Source organism: Myxocyprinus asiaticus, chromosome 18 (genome assembly GCF_019703515.2).
Source record: "Myxocyprinus asiaticus isolate MX2 ecotype Aquarium Trade chromosome 18, UBuf_Myxa_2, whole genome shotgun sequence".
NCBI lineage: Eukaryota > Metazoa > Chordata > Actinopteri > Cypriniformes > Catostomidae > Myxocyprinus > Myxocyprinus asiaticus.
In genome coordinates this window covers 24408296-24436217 of record NC_059361.1, presented here as the reverse complement: position 1 = coordinate 24436217, position 27922 = coordinate 24408296, and the positions used below count along the sequence as shown (strand labels likewise).

Here is a 27922-nt window from a genome sequence, read left to right as displayed (position 1 = left end):
TGATAACTTAAAGGGATAGTTCAGCCAAAAATGAATATTCTCTCATTATTTACTCACCATCATGCCATCCCAGATTTGTATGACTTTCTTTCTTCTGCAGAACACAAAGATTTTTTTATTTGTTATTGTTTTTTTTTTAACAAAAAATTTTGACATAAGTCTCCGTGGTGATCATGATTTCAAGCTCGATTACACTTCCTAGCGCCATCTAGTGCTCTGCGCATGCTTCAAGCACTAGGAAGTGTAATCGAGATTGAAATTATCACCAAGGAGACTGCTGATGTAAAAATGTGTGAAAAATTAGTTATATTTTAGTCTGTTCTCACCCAAAATCAATTAGATTTCTTCAGAAGACATGGATTAAACCATTGTAGTCTTATGGATACATTTTATGATGCCTTGCTATGCTTTTTGGAGCTTCAAAGTTTTGGTCACCAGTCACTTGCATTGTATGGACCTACAGAGCTGAGATATTCTCCTAAAAATCTTCATCTGATTACATGATCACAGTTTTTGCATTTTGGCATTATTGTAAGTGAATCTAATGAATCTCACCTTGTTTTTTTTTAGAATCTGGAGAGGGTTTTCCAAAAGAGGAAAAAGGGGAGACAGCTGCACCCTCTGAAGGTAGAACTCCAAATGGTAAATATATAGTTCAACCAAGTGCAACCAGATATGTGCAACAGAGTGTACTGAGATAACATACATTTGCTTTAGATTAGAATTAGACAAGTATTTTAGGAGGGGATAGATTAAAAGGAAATACTCCAGTAAGTCTAGAAGGGTATAATTAATTGTGAAGAGGAGGAGGGCGTGGCCGGACCAATGACTTTTGCAACAGAATAATCATTTAAGTTACATGGACATTTAAATGAAGCATCAAAACATCCAGATTGAGATTTAAATTATTAATATCATATACAGTATGTAACATTTATTACAAAATTTTAATCAAAAATGTAATCTCACAGTATTATTATTTCATGCACAATCAGAATTAAGACAGACAGACAGATGAATTAAAGTACATTTGTCTTCTCACAGGCCTTACTAAAGACAATAGCAGTGCTGACACTGCCGTCGGCGATCTTGTATACAACACTGTGTCTAGAGGAATCACTCGTCACTTGGGCATTGATCTTTCAACAGAGGGTAAAGCTGGCCAAAATTGCCAGGGCATTGCTATAATTGTGCATGGTGCCCCTTTGTCAGGTTTCATTCATAAATCCACAAGATTTTACCTTCATGCTGTGGATGTACTGATATGCCTCTCTACTCATGAACCTCCAAGAGACAGCACAAAGTCATTAAAAATATCTCTGCATGACATCTCTGTCATGAGATACATCATGATGGCGCCGCGGATGGCCGCCTCGGTGTGGAGCACTCCTATTGTTTTGTTGTTTTTGTTTGTTTGTCCTGTGTTTAGTAATCTTTTTCCAGTCAGTTTTACCAGAGACGAACTGCTGAACATTCGACAGCTTATACCAGACAGTCTTTTCCCGGTTTTTGAATATTCAGATGTTTTGCTGGACATTTTAGTCGAAGGCGCGGCTGTGTTGTTTAAACGCACTAGGAGACGCAGGCAAGGGAGACGAGCCGGTGAGCTGGTCAAGCTCCGACGGCGTGGCTTTCGAACAGCCCTGCTGAGCATTTATCTTGCGAATCTCCGCTCTCTTCCTAACAAAACGGACGAACTACATCTCACTTTTCAACCTCTGCTGCCTTGTGCTTCACAGAAACCTGGCTGAGTGAAGCCATTCCGGACAGCGCGTTACATCTGCCGGGCTTTCAGCTGTTCAGAGCGGATTGCATCACGGAGTTAACGGGGAAAATGAGAGGTGGTGGAACATGCTTTTACATCAATGAAAGTTGGTGTACAGATGTAACAATGATAAAGAGGATGTGCTGTCCTAATTTGGAAGCGCGCTTTATTAACTGTAAGCCTTTCTATTCGCTGCGGGAGTTTTCTTCGTTTATTCTGGTGAGTGTGTATATCGCGCCAAACGCGTGTTTGAATGCGGCGCTGCAACAGCTGGCTGATCAAATCACAGATACAGAACAACAATACCAGACTCAGTTATTCTTATTCTTGGGGATTTTAACCAAGCAAATCTCACACGTGAACTGCCCAAATGCAAACAGCACATTACATGCCCCACCAGAGACAGAAATATACTGGATCATTGCTACACAACAATAAAGGATGCATATCGCTCTGTCCCTAGAGCAGCTTTGGGACTCTCTGATCACTGTCTGGTTCATCTTCTTCCAACCTACAGGCAGAAATTTTAAATCAACCAAGCCAGTAGTAAGGACTGTAAAGAGATGGACCAATGAAGCAGAGCAGGAACTACAAGCCTGCTTCGATTGCACAGATTGGAGTGTTTTTGAGGCTGCAGCCACAGACCTGGACAAGCTAGGAACTAAAAGAAGATACTCTGAGAAGCTGAAAAACTATAAGATCTGTGAAGATGATGTGAGCCGTGTCTTTTGGAAACAAAAGACGAGGAAAGCTTCAGGCCCAGATGGTGTCTCACCAGCGTGTCTTCGATCCTGTGCTAACCAGCTGGCCCCCATCTTCACACAGATCTTCAATAGATCACTGGAGTAGTGTGAAGTCCCATGCTGCTTCAAATGCTCAATCGTTATTCCTGTCCCAAAGAAACCAAAAATCACAGGACTTAATGACTACAGACCTGTCGCCCTGACGTCTGTGGTCCTGGAATCATTTGAGAGACTGGTTTTGGCACACCTGAAGAACATCACTGGACCCTTTCTAGATCCCCTTCAATTTGCTTATCGAGTAAATAGGTCTGTGGATGATGCAGTCAACATGGGATTGCATCATATCCTGCAACATCTGGACAGACCAGGGACATATGCAAGGATCCTTTTTGTGGACTTCAGTTCGGCTTTCAACACCATCATCCCAGCTATACTCCAGAATAAATTACACCAACTCGCTGTTCCCATGTCTATCTGTCAGTGGATTACCAGCCTTCTGACGGACAGGCAGCAGCTTGTGAGACAGGGGAAATTCACTTCCAGCACCTGCACAATCAGCACTGGTGCCCCCCAGGGATGTGTGCTCTCCCCACTACTCTTCTCCCTCTACACCAATGACTGCATTGCCAAGGACCCCTCTGTCAAGCTCCTGAAGTTTTCAGAAGACACCACTGTCATCGGCCTCATCCGAGATGACGATGTGTCTGCATACAGAAGGGAGGTTGAACAGCTGGCTGTCTGGTGCAGTCAAAAAAACCTTGAACTGAACACGCTCAAAACTTCCCAACACTGACCCCCCCCCTCACCATTCTAAACAGCACTGTGGCAGCAGTGGAGTCATTCAGGTTCCTGGGCACTACCATCTCACAGGACCTGAAGTGGGAGACACACATTGACTCCATTGTGAAAAAAGCCCAGCAGAGGTTGTACTTCCTTCACCAGTTGAGGAAGTTCAACCTGCCACAGGTGCTGCTGATCCAGTTCTACTCAGCAGTCATTGAGTCTGTCCTCTGCACTTCAATAACTATCTGGTTTGGTTCAGCTATGAAATCAGACATCAGAAGACTACAAAGGACAGTGTGGACTGCTGAAAGGATTATTTGTTGCCCCCTGCCCTCCCTTCAAGAACTATACACTTCCAGAGTGAGGAAAAAGGCTGTAAAAATCACTCTGGACCCCACTCACCCTGCCCATTACCTTTTTGAACTGTTCAACTCTGAGCACCAGAACCGTCAGGCACAGGAACAGTTTTTTTCCCTCTGGCTATCCATCTCATAAACAGATAAATTGCCCCATTGAGCAATAACAATGTGCAATACACAGCTTAGTCTTTTTTTATATTTAGCCAACACATCCAACCTCTTCTGCCATTTCGTTCCTCTGGTGGGGGGAAAAAAAAAAAAAAAGGTATTTGCACTGTACATAACAGATAACAGATTTGTGTTAGATTGCACTACCTTTGTGTGTGTGTGTGTGTGTCTGTGTGTGTGTGTATGTACGTATGTGTATAACTATTTTTTATTATTATCTATGTCTTGCTGCTGTAGTTGTATTGTTTTTGTATTGTTGTACACTGGAAGCACCTGTTACCAAGACAAATTCCTTGTATGGGTAAGCATACTTGGCAATAAAGCTCATTCTGATTCTGACCGTCTTCTCTTGTCATTCCCATCATGTTATTGTTAAAGTGAGCAGATTTTTTGAGTGTTATAGCCCGATGGGGGAAGGGGTGCCACTATTTATACACGCACGCACGCACGCACGCATGCACGCACACACACACACACAATGAAGCCTTGTCAAGCTCTGAGGCTTTCCCCTATTTGATACCTGAGTGAAGTTGGGCCCCCCCACCCAATGCAAAACGTTGGCAAAATAGTCTCAATCGTTTGTGATCCGTTTGTGCTGTAAAAAATTTAGTTTGTGCTGCTTCGGTTTTTTAAATATTAGACACTGAATTGTCTATGTATTATTTTATTTTATTATAATACATAATATACTATGTATTATTTATATATATATATATATATATATATATATATATATATATATATATATATATATATATATTACTTACACCAAACCTTTGAATGGTTGTGTATCATGGTTTCCATGGAAAAAAAAAAAAAAAGCAGCACAACTGTTTTCAACTGATGATAATAATGAATGTTTCTTGAACAGCAAATCAGCATATTAGAATGATTTCTGAAGGATCGTGTGACACCGAAGACTGAAGTAATGATGCTGAAAATTCAGCTTTGATCACAGGAATAAATTACAGTTTACTATATATTCAGATAGAAAACAACTGTTTTACATTGGAATAATATTTCACAATATTACTGTTTTACTGTATTTTTGATCAAATAAATGCAACCTTGTTTAGCAGAAGAGACTTCTTTCAGAAACATTAACAAATCTTAATGTTTTCAAACTTTTGACTAGTACTACTACATACATACATACTAATATATGTAGAAACTCGTGACTCAATGAATTAAGTATTAAGCCAAAATGATTTTACTTTTGAAATTGAATTACTGTGTACTATCGAACATCCATTAACATAAAAAATGGACCTTTAAAAACTTAAACTTAAAACATGTGATGATTTATCACATGTGTCCAGATGCCAGGTTTAATATTGTGTATTCCCTTTTTTGTGTTTTAGAGAACTTGTTGTTGTATTTAACCTTTTCAGGCATGAATTCAATCCATTTCTGAAATGGAACTTCAAGATCAAAAGTCCGGCAATCTTTTGGTCTGGGTGAAAGGGACCCTGTGTCATCACTACTGCCATTTGTTTCATGATCACATTCATGAGTAAACCTTAAAGCAGCCAGATGTTGTGTCTATTTAATTTAACAAAAGTGTATAGAGCCTTTGCTCTTGTTTTCTAGCTGCTTACTAAGCTCTGTCCAGATGCTCTGATTAGGAGTAACTATGTTGCCATTTTGGACTATGGCCTCTTTTGATGAAGACAGGACCGTGAAAATTGAATCTCTGTTGACTGCTGGTTTCTTGGGCATCTGGCATAAGCAAAACATAATTACCCACTTAAATAATCCTTGTTTTCATGTATTACTGTATTGGTCCGAATATAAGGATAATATAATATAGTAATAATATATAAGGATAATATATCTTATATTAGGACCAATATGGTAATGTTGACCCCTAGATGCACAATGTATTAAAGAAACTAACATGGGTCACATGTGCAACTGTAATTAGCATATATTAGTATTAGCAATGAGTTTCCTGTTCAATAAACATTGACAATCTTAGCTCTCTTGAATGTTGTACCATTATTCTTGAAGTTAACAAATAATATTGTAACTGACAGTGTTAAAACATTGTACTTACATTGGCCAGAAATTTGATTTAGTAACGACTTTTGTAGTTTTGTAGAGTGACCTCAGAATGACGTATAAATATTATTTTAATATCTAAAAAACCGAAGCAGCACAAATGAACATTTTTACTGCACAAACGGGGCACAAACGATTGAGACTATTTTGCCGACGTTTTGCGTTGGGTGGGGGGCCAACTTCACTCAGGTCTGATAGTTCCGGTAAAAGATTCAAAGCTTCGAGAGTGTCAACACAGTGCCATCTGGTGGTTAATACAAAGTAAAGCAGTAAAAAACTGAGGATGAAGCTCCAACCACACACTTCATTGATGTAGTTTCAATGTTACGAGCACAAATAAAAGCCTAACGTGTGTGTGTGTGTGTGTGTGTGTGTGTGTGTGTGTGTGTGTGTGTTGATTTTCTTCCTCTGATAATATCATTTACCCATTAAATGCCCATATGAACCAATATAATTCAATACGATGTAATAGAATCATCTTCTTCTTTCAGCTGCTCCCGTAAGGGGTCGCCGCAGCGGAGCATTTGTGATCCGCATATTCGTCTTGGCACAGGTTTTACGCTGGATGCTCTTCCTGACGCAACCCACAGTGGCCGGGGGTCTCTCACCTACGGGGCAACTTAGAGTCTCCAATTCACTTAACCTGCATGTTTTTGGACTTGTGGGGGAAACCGGAGCACCTTGAGGAAACCCACACGAACACAGGGAGAACATGAGCCAGGATTCAAACCCGGGACATTCTTGGTGTGAAATGACAGTGCTATCAGTGCTATCCGAAACAGTGCATTCTCTATACTACTTGTATGACAGGGTATTTCATAATGTAATTAAATAAGTTTGAATGAAAGTCAAAGTTTGAAATGCACAAAATGACCATCCATTTAAAGTGCAGGACTAGATGTGAATAAGAACATACTGTGTGATGGGATCATCTGGTTATTAAATGTGCTTATGAGACTTGGCAGTGATAGTGCTTGTGTAACTGTGGGAATGGCAGAAGGGGGATGGAGAAGTTTTTATAATTATTATTTTTATTGAGAAATAAGAGCTGTTTGACAGTGTTGGGGCTGAGTCTATTTCTCCTCTTTGACCAGAGAGCATGTGAGCGGACAGGAGCGTTGAGCGTAGCGGTGATAATTTCACCTGAGCAGAGAGCGCCTTTTTGAAGATTCCGCTCCGCTCGTTCAGTGCCGCTCGCTCAACCCAGAATGCGCTTCGTGATATGCTGGTTTGGGAACCTGCTAAATAAGCAATAGGCCTGAGGTTATGGAGCTCTAACATTGTTTTAGTGAAGTTTCAAACCTTATAACCTAAATAAATTCAAAGTATAAATCAAAGTTATGAACGAGGAAATCGAAAGGGAGTGTGGAGAGACCATGAGAATTAGCAAATATTCCTTTTGGAATGCATCACATCGCCAGAAAGCAAGAGGATGTGCTACGCCAACATGGTAGCGCAGCAAAAGGTGAGCTAGTAGCATTCACTACCATTCGATAATAAATTAATAGATAAGTAGATGGTAAGGTATCTTGTTATTTTGCTATCATGTCAGTGCAGCTGCCAGCTAGATGCAGGCCCGGTTCTGTGGGGTTGTGAACGTTAGAGCACCCTCAACTGAATATGTAAGCTTAATAATACTGTATATTGGCAAAGCATATTTCCTTGAATCCCGGCTTACACACACACAAACCAATAAACATGTATGATCTTGCAGATCAGTGTGTCCTAATTTGCACGTGCAGCAATCTGCTTTTATGCCTCTATTATACAATTGAGCATTTGATTGGTGAAGATTTCAGCTCTCGCATAGATTTATCTCAGTCGATCGCCTTTGCTTTCGATTTCTGCTCTGGGATAAAGTGCACATAACTGATGGTCAGTTTCCCAAAGACAAATCCACACCAACAATAAGTGAAATATAAAAAACTGACTCTAGATCAGTGGTTGCGGAACACATCTCCCGACATCGCTTGCTGCATTCATGTGCAGAGGAAAAAAAGCTATAAATGACTGTACATTAGAAAAAACGAAGGCAGCGTAATTTGTGAATTAAATAATTTGTATTTGTTTTAGGATCATTAAACATGATTTCATCTAATATATATATATATATATATATATATATATATATATATATATATATATATATATATATATATATATTGGACAAAATCTCACTTTATGCAGAACGAATATTTTTTATTTGTTAAATCCATGGTTAAACCTTGCTGTACATATAAAAAGCGCATGCACAACACATGATCGTTTGACCAGATTCACTTTATGCTGCTTTAAAAATATCAAGGGATAAACAAAGGGTAAATAACCACAGTCCTTTAGATTGCATATGATTCGTACATATAAAATTGTTGAGAATATTAATAAAACAAAAACACCGAAAAAGAGAAAAACATTCACTGCTCTTTTCTGGATAATTTAATACACCATATAATAATGAACACAAAATTAGGATGAGGAATTGCTCATTTTAATTTACAGACCTAAAGTCTGATAGCATTAAATCAGAAACCTATTAATGTATCAAATCTACAGTATAATCATTCCGTGGAGACAACTGAAGAACAATTAGGAATTTCACTTTTACCTGTATTTCCAGGTACCAGTCCAACAAACTTTAAAGTTTTCTGGGTCAGCTGTGTCACTCAGGTCCAGTTTAAATTATTTTTTTAAGGTATTATTTGAAGATGTTCAATGACATATGTGCTAACAGAGAAATATTTGACTGATTACAAATGATAAGGAAGGTCTGGTTGACCCAATTATCTAACAGCAGTTGTAAGCCAGTCCAAAATAAACAGTGAGATTTTATATACATAAACACAACAATACAATCACATAATTTCAGATGTGTACATTACTAATCATTTGATAATTTAATAAATGTTGGCCTATAGTCTATATTTCACCCAGAGGGGCATCTCAGCCCATGTGGGCAAAGGGGCAGTTGCTTGGGCCACTGTAGCTACCCCCTGTGTACCTGCTTGGAACCAAGTATACTACAGAGAAATTTAATGTCAGAGCAGGATTTGAGTGAACGCTTTTTTACCGGTGAGCGTGAGCAGTACTTGAGTGGAGCGTCTGCTTGGGCCGTGAGCGGCTGAGCGGAGCACAAGTGCATGGAGCGGGTTATTGAGCGGAGTGTCACACCGCTCCGCTTTGCTCACATGCTCTGACTGTAGCTGTTATTGGGCTACATTGATGCTTAATCACCCCGAAGTTTAAGTGTATCTGTTCAGTTTGTCAGCCTGTTTTTTGGTAATTTTAGATGACAGCATCTAATACGGAGGTTTTTGAGTTGACCCCAAGGATGTGCATCCCAAGCCACTCTCACGCTTTTGCTACAGTCACCTTTTCTCCTTTGATTATGCAGACATATCACGCAGTGTTTGAGGCTATTCTGTAAGGGACCATAAGGTAACTGTTTTCAGTGGAGGCTTTAACTGTTTTGTTTTGTTTTGTAGATTGTTCACCCTTTCTCTTTTGCAACAGGCCCAAAGCTCTTGTGTTTGATCTAATGGGTGAAGGCAACTTGACCTGCATCACTGTTCTAAGACCTGTTCAGAGGACTTACCAGGTCAGCCAGTGCTATACTTTAACGCTTAGTGGTAGGACGAGCACAGGCCCTTCCATTTGTGATCAAAAACAATGGCAATGTGCCTGCACAAGTAAGATCATAATTAGATTGTGACTAAATTGCAATTTCTCAGACTTAAGAGTCATTGGAATAATCTTTGATCCCCTGATATTTGCAGGTTAACATTATTCTACAATATAACCTGGAAGTTTTCACTCTGAAAGTAGCTCCTGGCACTACATGCAGACTTGCCTCCTCAAATATAGAAAGCGATCTCAGAAAAAGTAAGCCTTAAGCAAAAATATTATGTTAGCAATATAAAGCCATTCGCCGGCAATTAGCTAGACATTAGCTCTAGCCAATCATTGCAAGATCTATTGTTGTTGCTCATTTAGTAACAAAATGTATCAGTGATTTGGGAGTTTAGCTTGAGACATGCAACAATAAACAATAGGTTGAAATATGTTTATTAATTAGGGGTCAAGCACCAAAGGTGCTGTGGCACCTATTGTATCCGTTAGTATTATTATTTTATTCCTACCCAATGGGAGTCTATGGCAGCCCATAGAACTTTACATAGGAAAGTGATGAAATTAGGCACACTCATAGGGGTTGGCATGAATAGTTCCCATAGCAAATTTGGGAACTCTAGGTAAACTCTATAGTGCCACCACCTGTTCAAAATATAACTTTTTTTGTGTATATCTTTTGAACCCATTATTGTTTTTGTCCATTATTTTTTTGTCTGATTACTCTGCACCTGATGATTCAAATGAACCCCAACTCTGCCCATTACAGTGGCCGCCATCTTGGATTATGTTGTTTATAGTTTAAAAGTTTCACATCATTCAAACTTTGTCCGATCTGGCTAAACAATGTCTCTAAATATTCTCCAGACCAATCTGCACAGAAATGATAATACAGCTTTTTTTTTTTTTTTTTGGTCTGTGGATTCCTTGGGTCATGCGGATTTCAACTATATCAGTTCAACGATACCATACTGCCTCTCCACCATATTGAATTTTGTTAAAAAGTTATATATATATTTTAAATGCATTGTCGGATTTGAAAGAAAATATTTATTCATCATCAACTGTCCTGAGGTTACCTGAGCAGTTTAAAAACAGAGCTACCTATAGTTCAAAAGATAACCCACACTTGTGTGCTGACTAGGGGTGTAAATCACCAGTTCCCTTACGACTCAGTACACTTGACATTGCGTTTATTAACGCATATGGGGAGTGCCTTCTTACATGATCTAGTTGAAACCTCTCTACAATACGGCAATATTCTAATATTGGCTATGGTGTTTGAGCTCCACCTGTTTTGGCACGAAGCTGTCCGCTATAAAAGCAGGTGCACAAACACCATTTCCTCAGAATTTCTTCCTTCAAGACAGTGATCATCTCTTGTCTAGAAACCCTCTACCCTTCACCGTTGATATACACGAGTCAGCGGGTGGAATCTTCATGGCTACGAGAAGACTCTCTGCTCCCCTGCAGTGGTCCGGCGAACATCACTCCGCCTTGCCGCTTAACGATTCATTGGTGAACGGGCCTCAGCATCCTGATTCTCTACAGCGCTTCGGCAGGTGTTGTATATTCTTACAAAGCAATTGCATATTGTATATTGTGTGAAATATAAATATATTTATATATTTATATATCTAAAAGAGTCGCTTACATGTTCTTGCGATGGCATGAGTCTCAAGACACTTCACTCGCGAATCGCCCTCGTTCTGAGGGACGATTCAGCCTCTCTCGCGCCCTCCCACCTGCCTTTTCTGTGATACCCGAGGATTCACACGAGGAGGCATGGCAGGGCTGCGAGGTCAAGCAGGATGAATTTGAGGTGGCCCTCGTGCCGGCACACGCCCCGCGAGCCCCTCAATCTCCACGTGACACGTCTTTGCAAATACCTTAGGTGCTAGACGAGCTCTGGCCTGAGAAAGTTTTATCCTTCAGATAAGAAGCAAACCAATCAAGTGCACTGCCCTGAATTCCAACCCACTGCTGTAAATGCTTCAGAAGAATAGTATGTTCGATTGTGTCAAAGGCTGCACTGAGATCTAGCAAAACTAGAATAGCACACTTCCCAGAGTCCACAGCTAACAATAAATCATTTGTCACCTTCAGGAGTGCAGACTCAGTGCTATGTCTTGTTCTGAAGCCAGACTGATATTTGTCCAAAACATTTTTACTTAAAAAAGAAGAAAGCTGATGGAGAACAACCTTCTCCAAAACTTTGGAGAGAAAAGATAGTTTTGAGATGGCCCGATAATTATTTAAAACATAAGAATCAAGGTTTGCCTTTTTTTTTTTTTTTTTGACGTTCCAGACTTTTTATTGCTGCTTGTGCTTTTAATTCTAGAATAAGAATTGTATATCTGTGCATATATATATATATATATATATATATTTTTTTACGATTAACATTTTTATTTATTAAACACAGGAAAACAAAACATAATTATAAATACACAAAATCAACTTTAACACCCACTACCACCCCTCCTCCTCCTCCTCCCCAACCCCACCCCACCACAAACCTCAGCAAACATCTCTGTGGTCTTAGATGAACACGTATAGAAGAATACAAAAACAAAAACCAAATATATATATATATATATATATATATATATATATATATACAAATATAAAAATCACACACACTGACAATTACCCCTCTCTCTCCACTATTCCACCCAAGAACCCTCCAAGAAAAGGTTTGCCTTTTTAAGCAAGGGCTTGACTACAGCATGTTTAAAACTGGATGGGAAAGTACCATTAATAAGGCAACTGTTTACTATAGAGAGTATGTTGAGGTCAATAGTATCCAGAGCTTCCAAAAGAAGATAAGGATGAAAACGGTCCATTGAACAGGAAGCAGACTTCATACCATCAGATGCAGGGGGTGAGAAGCCAGAAGATCTTATGACATCAATCTTATTAATAATTTTTTATTTTTTTTTAAATCTTCACAAGCCGCAGGGGTTGGATCAGGAAATGAGGTGACTACCGGATGAAGAACACTATTAATAGTATTGAATATCACTTTCAGACTATGAGCGTTTTTGGGAATTAGATCTGAAAAATAATTTGCTCTGGCAGCCTTATGCTGATAGTTATGCATGCAGTCCTTCAGGATTTCAAAAGAAACATGAAGTTTATCTTTTTTCCACTTCCTCTCAGCATTCCACCACTCCTGTCTAAGAGCATGAGTGTCGTTATTAAGCCAGGGTTGCTCTAGTTTTAGGTTTTGTAATTTTAAAAGGAGCTATAGAGTCCAGGATATCACAACATACTGAGTCAAACATGCAAACCAGCTCATCGGAACCAAAACAGGGAGGGGGAAACTCAACAATACAGGCATGTGGAAAAGTAAAATAAGCATCAACAAAATGCTTGGCTGTTTCTGAATTAATAGAATGAACATGACAACCAGCATTCCTGGAGTTCAATAATGGACTAGAGAGGACAGTTTTGAATAATGAACTTATGATCAAATAGACTCATGTCTACTATGTCTAAATTAAAAACAGGAAGGCCTAATGATAAAATCAGATCAAGTGTATGACCTTGATGATGTGTAGAATCCAAAACTGACTGAGTAAGATTAAAAGCATCAATTAGTTGTAAAAATTCCTTAACCAGAGGCTTAAAGGGACAGCATACATGAATATCAAAATCACCCAGGATCAGCAGCCTGTCAGAGTTTGGCACAATGGAAGATAAAAAAAAAAAAAACAGAAAATTCCTGTATAAAAAGCTTATTGTAGTTGGGGGGGTGGGTCTATATATGAGGCAAAAAGAACAGAACTACACACATCCACCTTAAGCAATTGCATTTCATTTACAGAAGTTTACTCCTCCTTTACGGAGATGCAGCCTTACTGATACACACAGACGTTGATGATAGCACTGGAAAAACAGGAACAAGACTGGCATATCTTTATTCAAGAGAATGCAGAGAGATGAACCATCCAAGACGAGAGTCAAAGACAGGGAACCTTGGACACACGAGACCCCAGATTCCAGAGGGAGTTTGGAAACTTCTCCTCACTTGGACCAAACAAAACACCATCCCTCATTCCCCTCTTTCTGTGGTGTTTTCTTCTTTTGTAAATACAGTCTGCAAGGTGACATATGTCCGCTGGTATCCGAGTCAAAAACTGGGAACTTCTGCCCCCCCGGAATTCCAGCCATCACGATTCATAACCGAGGTGTAGATATTAATAAGGAAATGATGATCATAAACCAAAACTGATGCAGCTTTTTGTGCAAACAAGCACACGATCAGAACAATCATACCAGGTAACACAGACACCAGGCAACGGCTTGCCAACAAACACACAGGCGCCACCCTGAAGGACCTACCTTTGAGGTAAAACTCAATCCAGCAGAGTGCGTTTCCTTTCATGCCCATTGTCGAGAGGGTGGAAAGGAAGATCTGGTGGTTAACCATATCGAAAGCATATGGAAGAACAGTAAAATAAAACAGTAAAGAGAAGATTGCCACAAGGCATGTAACAATAAGACATTAAAATGACATGATTGGATTTTTTTCTCCTCTTCAAAGACACAGCTAGCTCATGTAGCCTCTCTGACACTTCTGGCTGGGCAAGAAGCACAATTCCAGGTTGGGTTTCTTCTAAAGGTTGCTCTGAGGTTTGAGGCCAGTATGAAGGTAATGGTGCAGGATAACCAGTATGATTAGTATGATTTTTTATTTTTTATTTTTATTGGGAATCCAAAAAAGGTTAACAGTTGTATAAATGTAAGTGTATATACATAAAAGGCATTGACAATAAATAAAAAAGAAGAAAAAGAAAGACAAAAAATAAAATAAAATAAATAACAATAATAATAATAATAAAAACTCTCTTAATATTTGTCCTGATTCACAGCACACACAAAAAAAAAAAAAAAAATTCATCATAATATCTCAAAAAAGAAGAACATTTCTTATTCATGAGCAATCTTAAAGACTTAACTAAGTATTCCACTTCAACTAAGAACTCAGTGAGCCTGGGTAGCTTTCTAAGAAACCTCTGCTTATGCAAATAAAATTATGCTACAAGAATAAAAATAATTAACAATACAAACTAACGCTTTGTTTTCATGTTCAAAATAACAAATAACATCCTTAATGCAAAAAACATAATTTTTATCAACTGGAGAAAAACAATGATCACTCAACTCACACCAGAAATTCACACTAGACATACTACAAGAGAAAAATAAATGGCTAAGGCTTTCACTTTCATTATTACAAAAAGTACACATTCCGTTTACATCACAATATCTCACCAGATGTGCGTTACATGGATACACTTTGTGCAAAATTTTAAAGTGCACTTTTTTAATTTTATTTGAAATACAATATTTATATGGTAACAACCACGCTTTCTTCCATTGAATGTCGTCAATGAAAGACATCCCCAAAATAATTCCTTTTGGGACAATTGACAATCACGAATGGGATAACTGGCGGATACATTTGTTATTACAGGCTGTACTTAAAAATAATGTTCCTTCCAAAAATAACTGAGGTAGTTGTTTACGACCAGCTCTGTAGGTTAGAGATGATTTCATCAAAAATACTATGCTCTCTGGTATAGCCTTTACAACAGAATGATAGTCTTTAAATGGCAAAGGATATTAATAGATATTCATAAATTCCCCATATACCAAAATGTCACCTTTGCAATCAAAAAGGTCCGCAACAAAAAAAATGTTTTCGTTAAACCATTTTTCCAAAATGGTCTGTTTTTAATCTTAATGTCCGTATTATTCCACAGAATCGTTTTGTGGGGAGAAAAGTTGTGGTTGTAAACCAATTTCCAAGCTAACAATGCCTGCTGATGAAATTGAGCCATTTTTATAGGTAGTTTCCCCACAGAATAATTACACCTCAATAAGAAAGAGAGGCCACCAACCCTACTAAATATATTATTGGGGATAAAATACCACATAGAGTCATTACCAGTCAAACATCACTTCAGCCAATTGATTTTAAATGTGTCATTAGTGTCAACAAAATGTAGAACTTTGAGCCCCCCTCACTTCTTTTATTTGCTAAAACATTTTTCTTTAATTTGTGGGATTTATTCTTCCATATAAAATCAAGGAAAACTTTATAGATTTTTTGCTGTCAATATATAAGGATAAGGAGGGGTAAACAAATCTAGATATACTTTCCACTTTTGACAAAATATATATATATATAAATCGCTTTGAAGCCAATTATTAAATGTATTCTTAGTTTTAACTAATTGTGGTGAAAAAAAAAAGTGCTGTCTGCTCATTATATTTTTTGTTACCTGAATCCCCAGATACTTCACTTCACTTCTGATCGGTATGCAATTGAATTGAGTTTCTGAGGTATTATATAAAAAAAATTATTCACACTTAGATAAATTGAGTCTAAGTCCAGATGCATTTGACAAAGAGTTGATTGTATGTAACACCGGTTCTATTTGCTCTTTATTTTTCAGAAACAAAGTTGTATCATCTGCTAATTGCGAAATATGAAACTCTCTATTAAATATATTAATGCCTTCAAAACTACTCTTATGTAAAATATCAATAGACAAAGAGACAAATAGACAAATAAAAATAAAAGAGGGCTCAGTGGGTACCCCTGACATTTTCCACGACAAATAGGGGAACCTTGATGACGTACCTGAGTTCAAGATTATATAACTATCAATGTTTTTGTATAACATCTGAACAATATTAATACATTTCGTAGGAAACCCAAAAGCGGCTAATGATTTCAAAAGGAACTGCTGCTCCACAGTGTCAAAAGCCTTATAAAAATCCAGGAATAGCTTCTGAATCAGTTTCTTCCCTGTAATCAATAAGATCCAGAACAAGACAGATATTACAACTAATATGATGTCCCTTCATGAATCCAGTTTGCGTTTCATTAATGACATTGTGTATTACTTGTTTTAATCTTTGGGCATATATGGAAGCAAATAGTTTATAATCAAAATTCAGCAAAGTAATCGGTCACCAATTATCGATCAAGGATGCATCTTTATCTAGTTTAGGGATAAGAGAAATCACTCCCTGTTTCATAGCTGGAATCATTGCACAATTCTCTAAGCATTCCTGAACCATTAATAAAAAAGGTTTCTCTAGCAGTTCCCAAAATTGCAAAAAAATTCAAAAGTAAGTCCATCAGATCCAGGCGATTTTCCTTTTTCACTGACTTCATCGCATCTTTGATTTCTTGTAAAGTTATGGGAGCTTCGCACAGTAATTTAAAGTCATCACGTACATTTGGTATAAAGTCCTTAAGTTGTTGCAAATAGTGCTCAGAAAGGTTTGCCTGATTATTAGAAGAATATAGATCTTTATAAAAACTAGTCACATAATTTTCTATCTCATAATATTTTCATAATTTTCATAATTTTCTAGAGTTTTTAGGTACTGAATCATTAATTTGCAGCATTGAAATATTTTTTCTTTTGAAATTCCTTTTTACAAGTGAGAAGAAAAAGCTCGTATTTTTTTCTCCTTCCTCAATCCATTTCGCTCTTGATTTCAGTATATAACTGGTCTAATTCTGACTGCAATTATTGACTTCCTCTACAGAGAGCTTCTCTTTTTTTAATTAAAGAGTTCAATTTGCATAACAAATTGGCTTCTCTATTCACTTTAATTCTTAAAGTACTTTAGATCTATGCATGGCCAACTTTCTGGCTTTAAATTTAAAATATACCCACTTACTACTATGTGAAGCAAGCTCATTATCTGTAAAAATCTCACTGATTAATCCCTTAGTTTGGTAATTAAACGCCTTATCATTTAGGAGATTATTATTGATTTTCCAATATCCACAGAGGGAACTCTTACCTTGTTCTTTTCGCAAATTCAGCTCTGTCAGCAAATGATCAGAGAATGGTGCATACTGATGATTAACAATAGCCACATATTGCACTTTCGAATGAGAAATCAAAAAGAAGTCTATTCTTTTTTGTTTTGTTTTTGCGATTAACATTTTTTATTGATTCAACCATGAAATATTTATAACAGAACACACATATACAGAATCAATATACAACCCCCACTCCCCCCCCCCCCCCAATCCCCCACCCATCCCCCAACAACACCCCAGTGGTCACACAACCATAGACGCACAACAAAAATAATTTAATTAATTAATTAATAAAAAAAATAAAAAATAAAAAAATTAAACAATCACACACATAAAACCAATTGAATTTGTGAAGCAAAATTACATAACAGAAAATACTTTGTAAAATAAACCCCAGCCAATAGGAAGAATGAACACAGAACATGTAGATTAATTCACAGAACTGTTTTGAAGGTGTGATCCTCCACAAAACAAATTTCAGCTGATATAAAACCATTCAGTTTCACGGATAGACAAACGAATGTTCAGTTGTTATGAGTTCAGTGGATGATGTAATCATTCCAGTGTTCCGTAAACGGAGCCAACACAAAAAGAAACAAAACCAACATCCCGGTTCCCCAGATGGTCAAGTCAATTCACTCGGAGGCCGCATAAAAGTATATACCATGACTTACTCAATCCGTCAACTTTATAAAAGACATCTTTTGTGTGAGCATATAGATATTTTGCAGTCATCTTTAGTGTCCACTCTCAAACTGGCCTGGAACTTCCATGCAAAAGTAATCTTCTGTCAATGCAAAAGCTTCTTTAAGGAAAGTGTTATTCACAAAACAAGCTCCAGCCGCTAGGTGGAGCCAAAGCAAAAAGAAACCAAAATGACGCCCAGCTTCCTCAAAAGCCAGAGTAAGTACAGCGAGTCAGACCCATTCATATGAGAAACATCCAATGGTTTACTCACCCATTGATTCAATAAAAGACATTGCCTGATTGGGACATGTAAATACTTTGCGACCGTCCTTCGTTTCTATTCTCAGTTTGGCCGGAAACATTAGAGCAAAAGTGATCTTTCGCTGATGTAAGAGTTTCTTACATTCCTTGAACCGATCATGTTTCTCTCTTGTCGAACTCGCAAAGTCCGGGAACAAGAAAATATTATGATTCTTCCAAGAAAGCTTCCCTTTGCTCCTCGCCTGGCGCAACACGAGATCTTTATCGGATGACCTCAGAAATTTGGCCAGAATCGATAGGGGCCTTTCTCCCTCAGCAGATCTCCGAGCAGGGATTCTGTGAGCTCGCTCGATTTCCATTTTATGGCCTGTTATGTCGAGCAGACTTGATAAGAGCTCGTCTAGGAATTTCACCATATCTCTGCCCTCCTCATGCTCAGGAATTCCAACAATTCTGACGTTATTCCTGCAGCTTCTATTCTCAAGATCTTCAAGCTTTTCAAGAATACATTCCAGATCAACTTTGGTCGCGGGCGGATAAGCGGTTAATTCCCTCTCTGAAGACTCCAAATAATTGATTTGTTTCTCAGCATCTGACACTCTTGTAACTAACTCAGAGAATTTTATTTCCATCGCCGTAATCGATCGACGTATTACAGCGAGATCCTCCAAGTCAGCAAGAACCTTCGTCATCATCACCGATATGTTGGACAACTGACGCTGGATTCCTTCTCCCACCGCGCCATCCAAATCGAGTCCCCGGTCTGTAGGCCTGTCGGGGCTTTCATCCTGAAAACGTAAGTGTCTTTTAATGTCTCCAGAGCCTGATGATTTTGACTTCTTTGCCATATTTTACCTCAAAGAGCAAATGTGTAACTGGGTGTATCGAATTTCACCAGATTATAACATGAGAATAATAAAAAATTTAGCAAAGTGCGCAGAGCTCGTCGCTCACACGTCTGCTTCTTGCATGGCGTCACGTGACCTCTAAGAAGTCTATTCTTGATTTACACGTTAGAAAGTTATTACACCAAGAATATTCCTTCGCATCTGGATTATAATAACGCCATGCATCTGTTACTTGTAAGTTGTCACACAAATCAGAAATAAGATCATTATTAGAGCCCATCCTGGGAGGGTATCTATCAATAGTGTTACTAAATACTTTATTGAAGTCCCCAGCTGTAATAAGAAAAGCGTGCTGGTATTTATTTCAATTTTCCCCCGCAAAAATAAAAATAAAGCCTTATTAGCAGAACTTAAATTGTGACCATATACATTACATTTTATGAATGAAGTATTATCTAATTTGACAACAAGAATAACAAATCTTCCTTCAGTAGAAGCAATCAACTCGAGAGTCCTTCCTTTGAACTTATTGACTAACGTAAGCACACCAGCAGAATGACTGGACCCATGACTAAAATAAGCACTATCCCCCCACTGAGTTCTCCAAAATCTAACATCACTATCACAGGAATGAGTTTCTTGTAGTAATATCAAGTCAGCATTTGTTCTTCCTCAATATAAAAATAAGGCTTTCCTTTTCACAGAGTCTCTTATGCCGTGAGTATTTAGTGAAACAATACTCAAAGAGTTAAACTCAAATTCTTGCATTAATAAAAAAAAAAAAAAAAAAAAAAAAAAAGCTTACACAGTGATCAGAACAGGATAAATTGTAAACTAAGGAATATAGTAAGAATTAAGCTTACCTCTATAAGAACAAGCAAACAGAGAGGTGGTTAAAGCTAAATATAACCTTATTAAATTGGCAAAAGTGCATAGATATAGCTGGGCCAAACTTGCGAGTGGAGGCACATGTACATTGTAGGCATCATACGTTACAGAATATTCCAGTACTGCCCCATGAAAGACAGCCTCTTTACTTTTCACCTTCAATTTATTCTTCTCCTCAAGAGACAGTCTCAGATCTTTGACCATTTATAAAAGCATGTGGCCCCTTCCAAGAAGTCTTCTTTCCTTCGTCACGAGCCTTCTTAATTTGGGCCAAAGTTTGGCTCTTGCATCCAGATCCTGTTTAATCAGCACCTCCTTGATGTGAATTTTGTTGTCCCTTAAGTACCTGGAGTCCTTTGCTGCTCACCACACCATGTCTTTGTAGATTTGCATAGTAAATCGCATGATGATGTTCCGTGGCATTCCATCAAATCTTCTCTGTCCCAGTCAGTGCACAACGTCAATTACATCATCCAGCCTGTCTTGAATATCAGGGACCACTTTTGCTATAATATTGATTGTAGCTTCTCTCACATTTTCTCCATCATGCTCAGCAACTCCTTGTAGCTTAAGGTTCCACCTGCGTGAATATCTCTGTATTTCTTCCAGGCTTTCTTTCAGATATTTGTTTTCACCCAGCAGTCCCTTTACATCCTTTTCCAGCTGTTCGATCTTATTGGAATGCACCTTGACATCGCTGTTTATCTGGGATGCCTTCTCCGACAGTTTTCACAAGATTTTGCAGTTGTCTTATTGATAGACATTACCTTCTCATGCATTTCGTCGAGTTTAGCAGTTAGTTTCTGGATCGCACCATAAAGTGTAGATAGTGTGACATCATCTTTGCCTCTAGCTCCGGCAAGATTTTTTGAAGGAGTAGAGCAAGTAGGCGTTGCAAAAACAACTTCATGGGCTCCAATATCTGTTTCCAGATTGATATCCTCTGAGCCGGTTACGTCCATCTGCAACTTGCTATCTTCGTCCATGAGGTGACCGGCTAAGATGACACTTTCTTAAAGGGATTGGTTTTTCATTTTTTTGTCAATTATTGTACATCATTGAGCCAATTATTTGCTAAAAAAGCCCTCTCAACACAATTATATACTTGTATCCTAAAGACTATTTTTTTTATTTCAGTCTTTTAGCTTTAACCTCCTCGGGGTTTAGCACACCATTAAACACGACCATCCACTCCACCACCATTTTGGCTCTTCCTGATCAGACAGTGGTGCAGCTTGTGGGTGAGGGTTACCATGACATCATCATCCTGGACAACACTGAAAGTAAGTCATAAGGCAGAGGACATTCTTAACAGAATATATTTTTCCTGTGCAAAATTCTAGATAGATAGTTCTTGGGAAGTACAAGATAGAAATGTGCTTGTTGAAAACATAATGAATTTAAGAATAAAACTTAAAGTCCCCATGAAAATGCTTGACGAGCCCATTTTCCTTTTCTGTTTTGACATATTTCCTATTGAAACAGGATTTATGTAAAAGCTATGAGCCATGATGTGCTACTTGCTAGATTGTGGCAAGTGGTAGTAGAAGGAGGGACATGCCTATTCTAGATAGTATTTGATTGGAAAAAATTGAAATCTATGTAGTTCAAGATTAGTTATCAATGTTTTCAGTCTGCATTCCCGGAAGAGAAAGGCTATACGTTTTAAGTGTATATATCTTCTAAAGTTACTTTGTCAACTTTTGAGAGTACACTAGTATTTAGATGGCCTCGTATCAAATAGACATGTACTAAAAGACAAAAAACAGTTTTGATTTAACTGAATCTTTACAACTAAATAGAATATGTTGAACATATTAAAACATGGTTGAAATATAAATATGACATTATATTTTTGATAATATACTTAGACTGCAAATAGGATTTTCTCTCTGCCAAAACTAACAATAGCATCAGCAGAGAATATTGAACCAATTGAGCTGAACGCAGAGACCATACAATGTAAACTCAGCAGTATTACCTTTCAGCAGCCTGTAGACCATGTCCCAGACTGGGATGATTGTCACAGGACTGTTAAATGGGTGGAAGTAGACAGCAAGTCATCACATTGGCCCACCAAACGGAAGGTCAGTTTAACAGAATCATGACAGTAATACCAGCAAAACAAATGAGAATTATTTAATGTAATCCAGTAGTATAGGACTGTATCTTTTGATATAAACAAAATTGTACATTTTATCAGCTTTAATCACTGGAGGTATTTCCATAACTTCATATGGCCAGTGATAGCACTACTTTGAGGATTACAGCACTACAATTTTTATAGCAGTGCTGTAAATTATGGATTATTTGACTCACTCAATAGGCCACACATCCAATTTATGTATTTCCCAAGAATTTAACTTCAAATTTTGGCAACAGTAAATCAAAGATAAATGCTGAGATATATAGAGGTCTAGTTAGAACTTGCTTTGCATTTAATATGTAGTTTAATGCTTTACTTGTCATTGTTCTGTGATCAGCTAGTAGTGACAGACCCAGAGCCTCCTCACTCTGTGGTAGAGAACTCCTCAAGAGAGGTGGAGTTAATAGTTAGTGCCACATGTGATTATGCCCAATACCAATGTGATACTGGACCCATCCGCTTCAAAGACACAGTGCTGTACCAGAATAGAGTCTTTCAGTAGGTTTAAATGTACTCATATGCCCAGAAATTTTATTGAATATTTTCATAATGAAGGCTCAGATTTGAAGTTTTTAATAAATTATGTTATGTGCTGTTTTTAGGCTCCAAATGGAGAACAAAAGCAGTGTTAAACTGGAATGTTCCTGACAGGTTCTACTGGACACACAATGAAAGAATACATGCTTTGAACATGGAGGTAAGCCTTCAGCCCCTAAAATGTTTCGGATCAGAGGAATTTGTTGTTGGGGTCTGAAATTCATAACTTACACCAAAAGCACATTAAGTTATGCAGGTATTTTGTTTGTAGATGTGTGATAAAATATTGCCCACTGCTGTCTCTAATGCAGTGTTTCACTTTTTTCTGACTAAAAAAATACTACGGCACACCTCTATCCCACATAGGCTAACCATCATCAATATTTTTCCTTTTCAACAACTTGTCCATGTTTTCTGTCCGTCTTAGTAGCGTTTTTACTTGTAATGTTTGAAATTCGGCTATGCAAAAAAAAAAAAAAAAAAAAAAAAAAAAATCACATAGGTAGGCTACGCTGTGTGAGGTCACAGGTAGCAAGAATGCTAAATGGGTAATGAAAAAAACAACAAATTTGCTTCTTTTCTAATTTGTAGATTTGTTCTTGCAATGCCACAACAAATTAAAGGGTTGCAAACTCATAAGGGGTGAAAAAGGTAAGACAATCACTGATCCATGAACATTTTTTTCTGGGGATATTTTTTTTTAAAGAATAAGCTAAAAGCACCAATTCCAGCTATTTTAGTGATTCAAGTTTATTCAAGTTTACAGTTGTGCAGAATTAGCTGCAAAATAAAGAGTATTTTGGTGAGGCTTGCTTCGGTTTCACAAATTTGTTCAATTTTATTAACTGATTAGTTCAGTGACCCCTTCTGGAAATGTCACTAGGTGGCGACAAATGAGCGTCTTATGATCTATGAGTGAGTCATTGAATCATTTTGAGTCCTTCATGACCGAAAACTACCAAGAGACTTTATATTGTTTAAACGTGAAAAGAACAAAGCAGATCTTTAGTCTTCCTTCAGTCTGAGCACTATTTTTCATCCAAAAAGACAACAATAATAGTCTAATAATAGTGTTTCAATAACGTCCTTACCTTATCCTTTATTAAAACTTGCATGGCTACAAATCTGCTGACTTCAGTATAAGAAATATAAACACAAAGCAGATCTACGGTATCGTTTTCCTACAGTAGCCTATTTAAACTGCTGAGCATGGCTTTATCAGAAAAGACCACAATAATAGACAAATAATAATCATTTTCAGTTTCAATAATGTTCTTTCGTCATTGTAAAGGGTATTTCACATGAGTTGAGTCGAGGCGTCAGCGCTCTGTTCAATGCCAGCGTCAAGCGCCGCATTGCCCTCCACATGACAAGAGTTGCAGAAAGCGTCACAGAGGAGCGATTTTACGAGTTTTCCACATAAAAAAGCAGGAGATTTGCACAATTAACATTGAAAACATGTATTTGGAAGAGAGAAAAAAGCTTGCAGTTGCTTTGATAGCAGAAAGTAATAAAAGGACTCGTTTATGTTTAGGTCTAAGAGTTTTTTTGGTGAATTTAAATTAGTTCAATAACTGGGGTCTCTGATATTTGTAAATGATAAGGTAATATTTAATTAAAAGAAATGATGAGACATTCAATGTCTCTTATCAAATTTGGACAGTTTTTAAATATTTCCTGTTGCTTAGTACTCTCAAAGACATTATTGGTGAAGCAAAAAGGTGTGTGTGAAAAACACTTTGGTGTAAAGTGGCGTCACTTCATAGACTTCAATGTATTCTGCAGCACTGACGCGAGTCATGTGAAAGACCCTTAACGTGTATAAATATCAGTCACTTTTGCACATTAATCATTGCTCTTCACAATCACAAAAGTGACCAGTTATGGTTTCAAAATGGCGAATTTCTCAGAAAGGTGAAGAGTTTGAATCCCTGAAATTATTATTTTTATTCATTTTATAATTTTTCACGGCACACCTGACAATCTTTCATGGCACACTAGTGTGTCACGGCACAGAAGTTGGGAAACACTACTCTAATGTATCGGGTTGGACCTCTCGCTCGGCTGAAGGCAGTAGGACACTTTTGAGGCCAGCAAGCTCTCTGCAGAATGTTTCCTTGCTACTGCTTGGAGATCCAGAGCTCTCTCCCTTCAGTGTTGAACCTGGTGTAGGGTTTATCAGCCCAGGAGCGAGTCAAAGCTTCCACATCCGGTTCTCCCCTCTGGACGTGGCTGAGTTTGAGGACAGGTTGATCTGCAGGTAAGGCACAGACTCCCAAAATGTATAGGCACATATAATTGATCATTTGTTCACCAGACCTCAGATCTGCAAAATGATATGCATGATTTTGGAATGCACCATAATTGTGTTTTTGTTGGTCAAGCTAATCATTGTTTTCAGTTTGACTAGGCCCATATTCAATCCATATTGTTACATTGTACAACAGGATATGAATCACTTATACTGTTTGTCTAAAATGACATACAGGGCGAAATGTTTTGATTTTGACCCAACTTCATGTTGAGTTTTAAAAACCGAAGTCCTACAGTTAGTATGAAAGACACTTGACAATCATGAAATCATCTGTATTTGTCATTTCAGCATCCCTAATCTACAGGACGAGCAGAGTCCAGTAATCAATGTAAATGGCCGCAGTTTGCTACCATATTGTCATTTCCACCTTAAGGATTCAGACCACCTCACTGGAAAACAGGCGCAACCCTGAGCTCCACAGTCCACTTTTCATAGACCCCAACACCAGGGTTATAGAGTTCACCCTAGTGGGTATTGGCACATTAGTCCGCAGGTGTGGGAAAAAAATGTATGTACCTTCCTTCTCATGAATTCTGTATATAAAAAATAAAAAAATCTTGATGCTGTATAAGGGGCTGTTCACGGAGAACACATATTTTTGTGTCTGTCTGCGCTGTTTTTCAATTGTATTTCCATAACATCCAACATTGCACCGCATCTCAATGTTTTTTCAGCATCTCATGCAGTCAAAATCATCTTGTTTTTAAGATGCTGTGTAAGATTAAAAAACATTCAGCTTTTGACAAAACATCTCGAGACACCTGCATTCTGTTCTATTTCTTGTTTCTAATTATGTTCTAGTTCTATTTTCTGTTCCATTTACTGTAGCTGAATCTAGCTTTTTTAGTGCAAAAACGCGTTCAGTCTGAACAGTCTCTAAGAGTGACAGTAGTCTTCTTATAAGGGTGAGATATTATAGCACACAAACAATCAATTCATTATTTTCTCTCAGGGAATTTGCTATTGTGAATCCCACAAAGAAGCTGTACTCTTTCATCTGGAGATTTGAGGATTTGGGCAACTGTCCTTTCAGCTGCCTTACACCAAACAAGTCTGTTCAGCCAGGGAAGGTATTTTGTTTGTGAGTTTCATTTGAGTACCAGGATTTCAGCCTGGACTTAGTGGAGTCCTTCTGGACCTTCTTAATCCCTGCATACAAACTTTCTTTACCTTTCCTCCTGGTGGGGACTGCTAACGAGCCTGTAGTCTTATAGATCGAGCCCATCTCAATCTGAGAAGCTTGTTTGTAGGTAAGGCTTAAATAAAATGCTAAATTCTGGTATGTTATGGAGCCAACTAGAATTGTAATGGGAGGGAACATGGCTCCTTCCATCGGTTATCCATTGTTAGTCCATTCTTAGTGGCACTCAGTCCCTTTTTATTTATTTATTTATTTTATTTAACTAAAATATAGATTTTTGACATGAGAATATCTTATGTCTTTGAGAAGTATTTTTTTCCTGCCATATTATCTACCATGTTTTTCATAATTCTGTCCACCAGAATGCTCTTTTTGGTTAAGTAGCTTTACCAAGGAAGATTTGCTGGTTATTCTGGTTATAAAGCCTGGTGACACAAGCACACCAGCATCAAATTCATGCTGTTCTTTTCAGCAGAGTTATCTATTTGCCTTTGTGTGCAGGTTTTGAAGCTCATCAGACTGTCTTTGTAGAGAATGGAGAAGATCAGCCATTCCATTTCACCATCCAAAAGACCCCCATCCACTCTGAGGGCTACCAGGACATCTTGGAGCTAGAGCCGATGGATGGAACAGTTCCACCCAGAACTAAGTGAGTTATTTCTTTCATATATGTAACATCTGAAACTGTGCCTTTAAAGAGGGGCATCGGAGACTTAAAAGGTTAGTTAATCCAAAAATTAAAATTCTGTCATTTACTCACCCAAACATGTTGTTCCAAACCCGTATGGCTTTCTTTCTTCCGTTGAACGCAAAAGAAGATGTTAGGCAGATTGTTAGGGACTGACAGCCTCAATAACCATTGATTTTCAATGCATGGAAAAAATAAGCAATGAAAGTTAATGACGACGAGGCTATTATTCTGCCTAAAATCTCATCTCCTTTTGTGTTCTACAGAACATTGAAATTCCTATTGGTTTGGAATGACATTAGGGTGAGTAATTGGTGAAAGAATTTTCATTGTTAGTGAACAACAGTGAAACAGTAATATCTCTTTAACAGTAATATCATCTTTGCGAGAAAACATTCACAATAGACATTTGATCTTGTACTGCTAGGTCGTTCTACTTAACATCTATGTCTCTGACAGGATTCCCTTGGTCATACGATTCACCCTCACTCGCTAGGGAGATGTGGTTTTTATTTTGGTAGTGACGGTGCAGAGGAAGCTCCAGCCTCTGACCTTGAACGTGAAGGGAGAGTGTTACTGTATAAACGCACGTGTGCAGTTTTAGAGCCCTGAGGGATCAATCAAAGAGCTCTCTCCAAACCGTATTCATCTGTTGGAATTCAAAGAGGTATGCATTTATGTGAAGTCAGTTATGCACACTTGAAGGGATAATTGTACAGGTGCATCTCAATAAATTAGAATGTCATGGAAAAGTTGTGAAACTCGTGTATTAAATAAATTCAGTGCACACAGACTGAAGTAGTTTAAGTCTTTGGTTCTTTTAATTGTGATGATTTTGGCTCACATTTAACAAAAACCCACCAATTCATTATCTCAACAAATTAGAATATGGTGACATGCCAATCAGCTAATCAACTCAAAACACCTGCAAAGGTTTCCTGAGCCTTCAAAATGGTCTCTCAGTTTTGTTCACTAGGCTACACAATCATGGGGAAGACTGCTGATCTGACAGTTGTCCAGAAGAAAATAATTGACACCCTTCACAAGGAGG

The 27922-nt window shown here is 37.9% G+C and overlaps 1 pseudogene; it reads left to right on the top strand.

Annotated features, from left to right (window-relative positions):
- Nucleotides 1–27922, top strand: part of LOC127455859 (hydrocephalus-inducing protein-like) — a 111753-nt pseudogene that overhangs the window by 68664 nt on the left and 15167 nt on the right.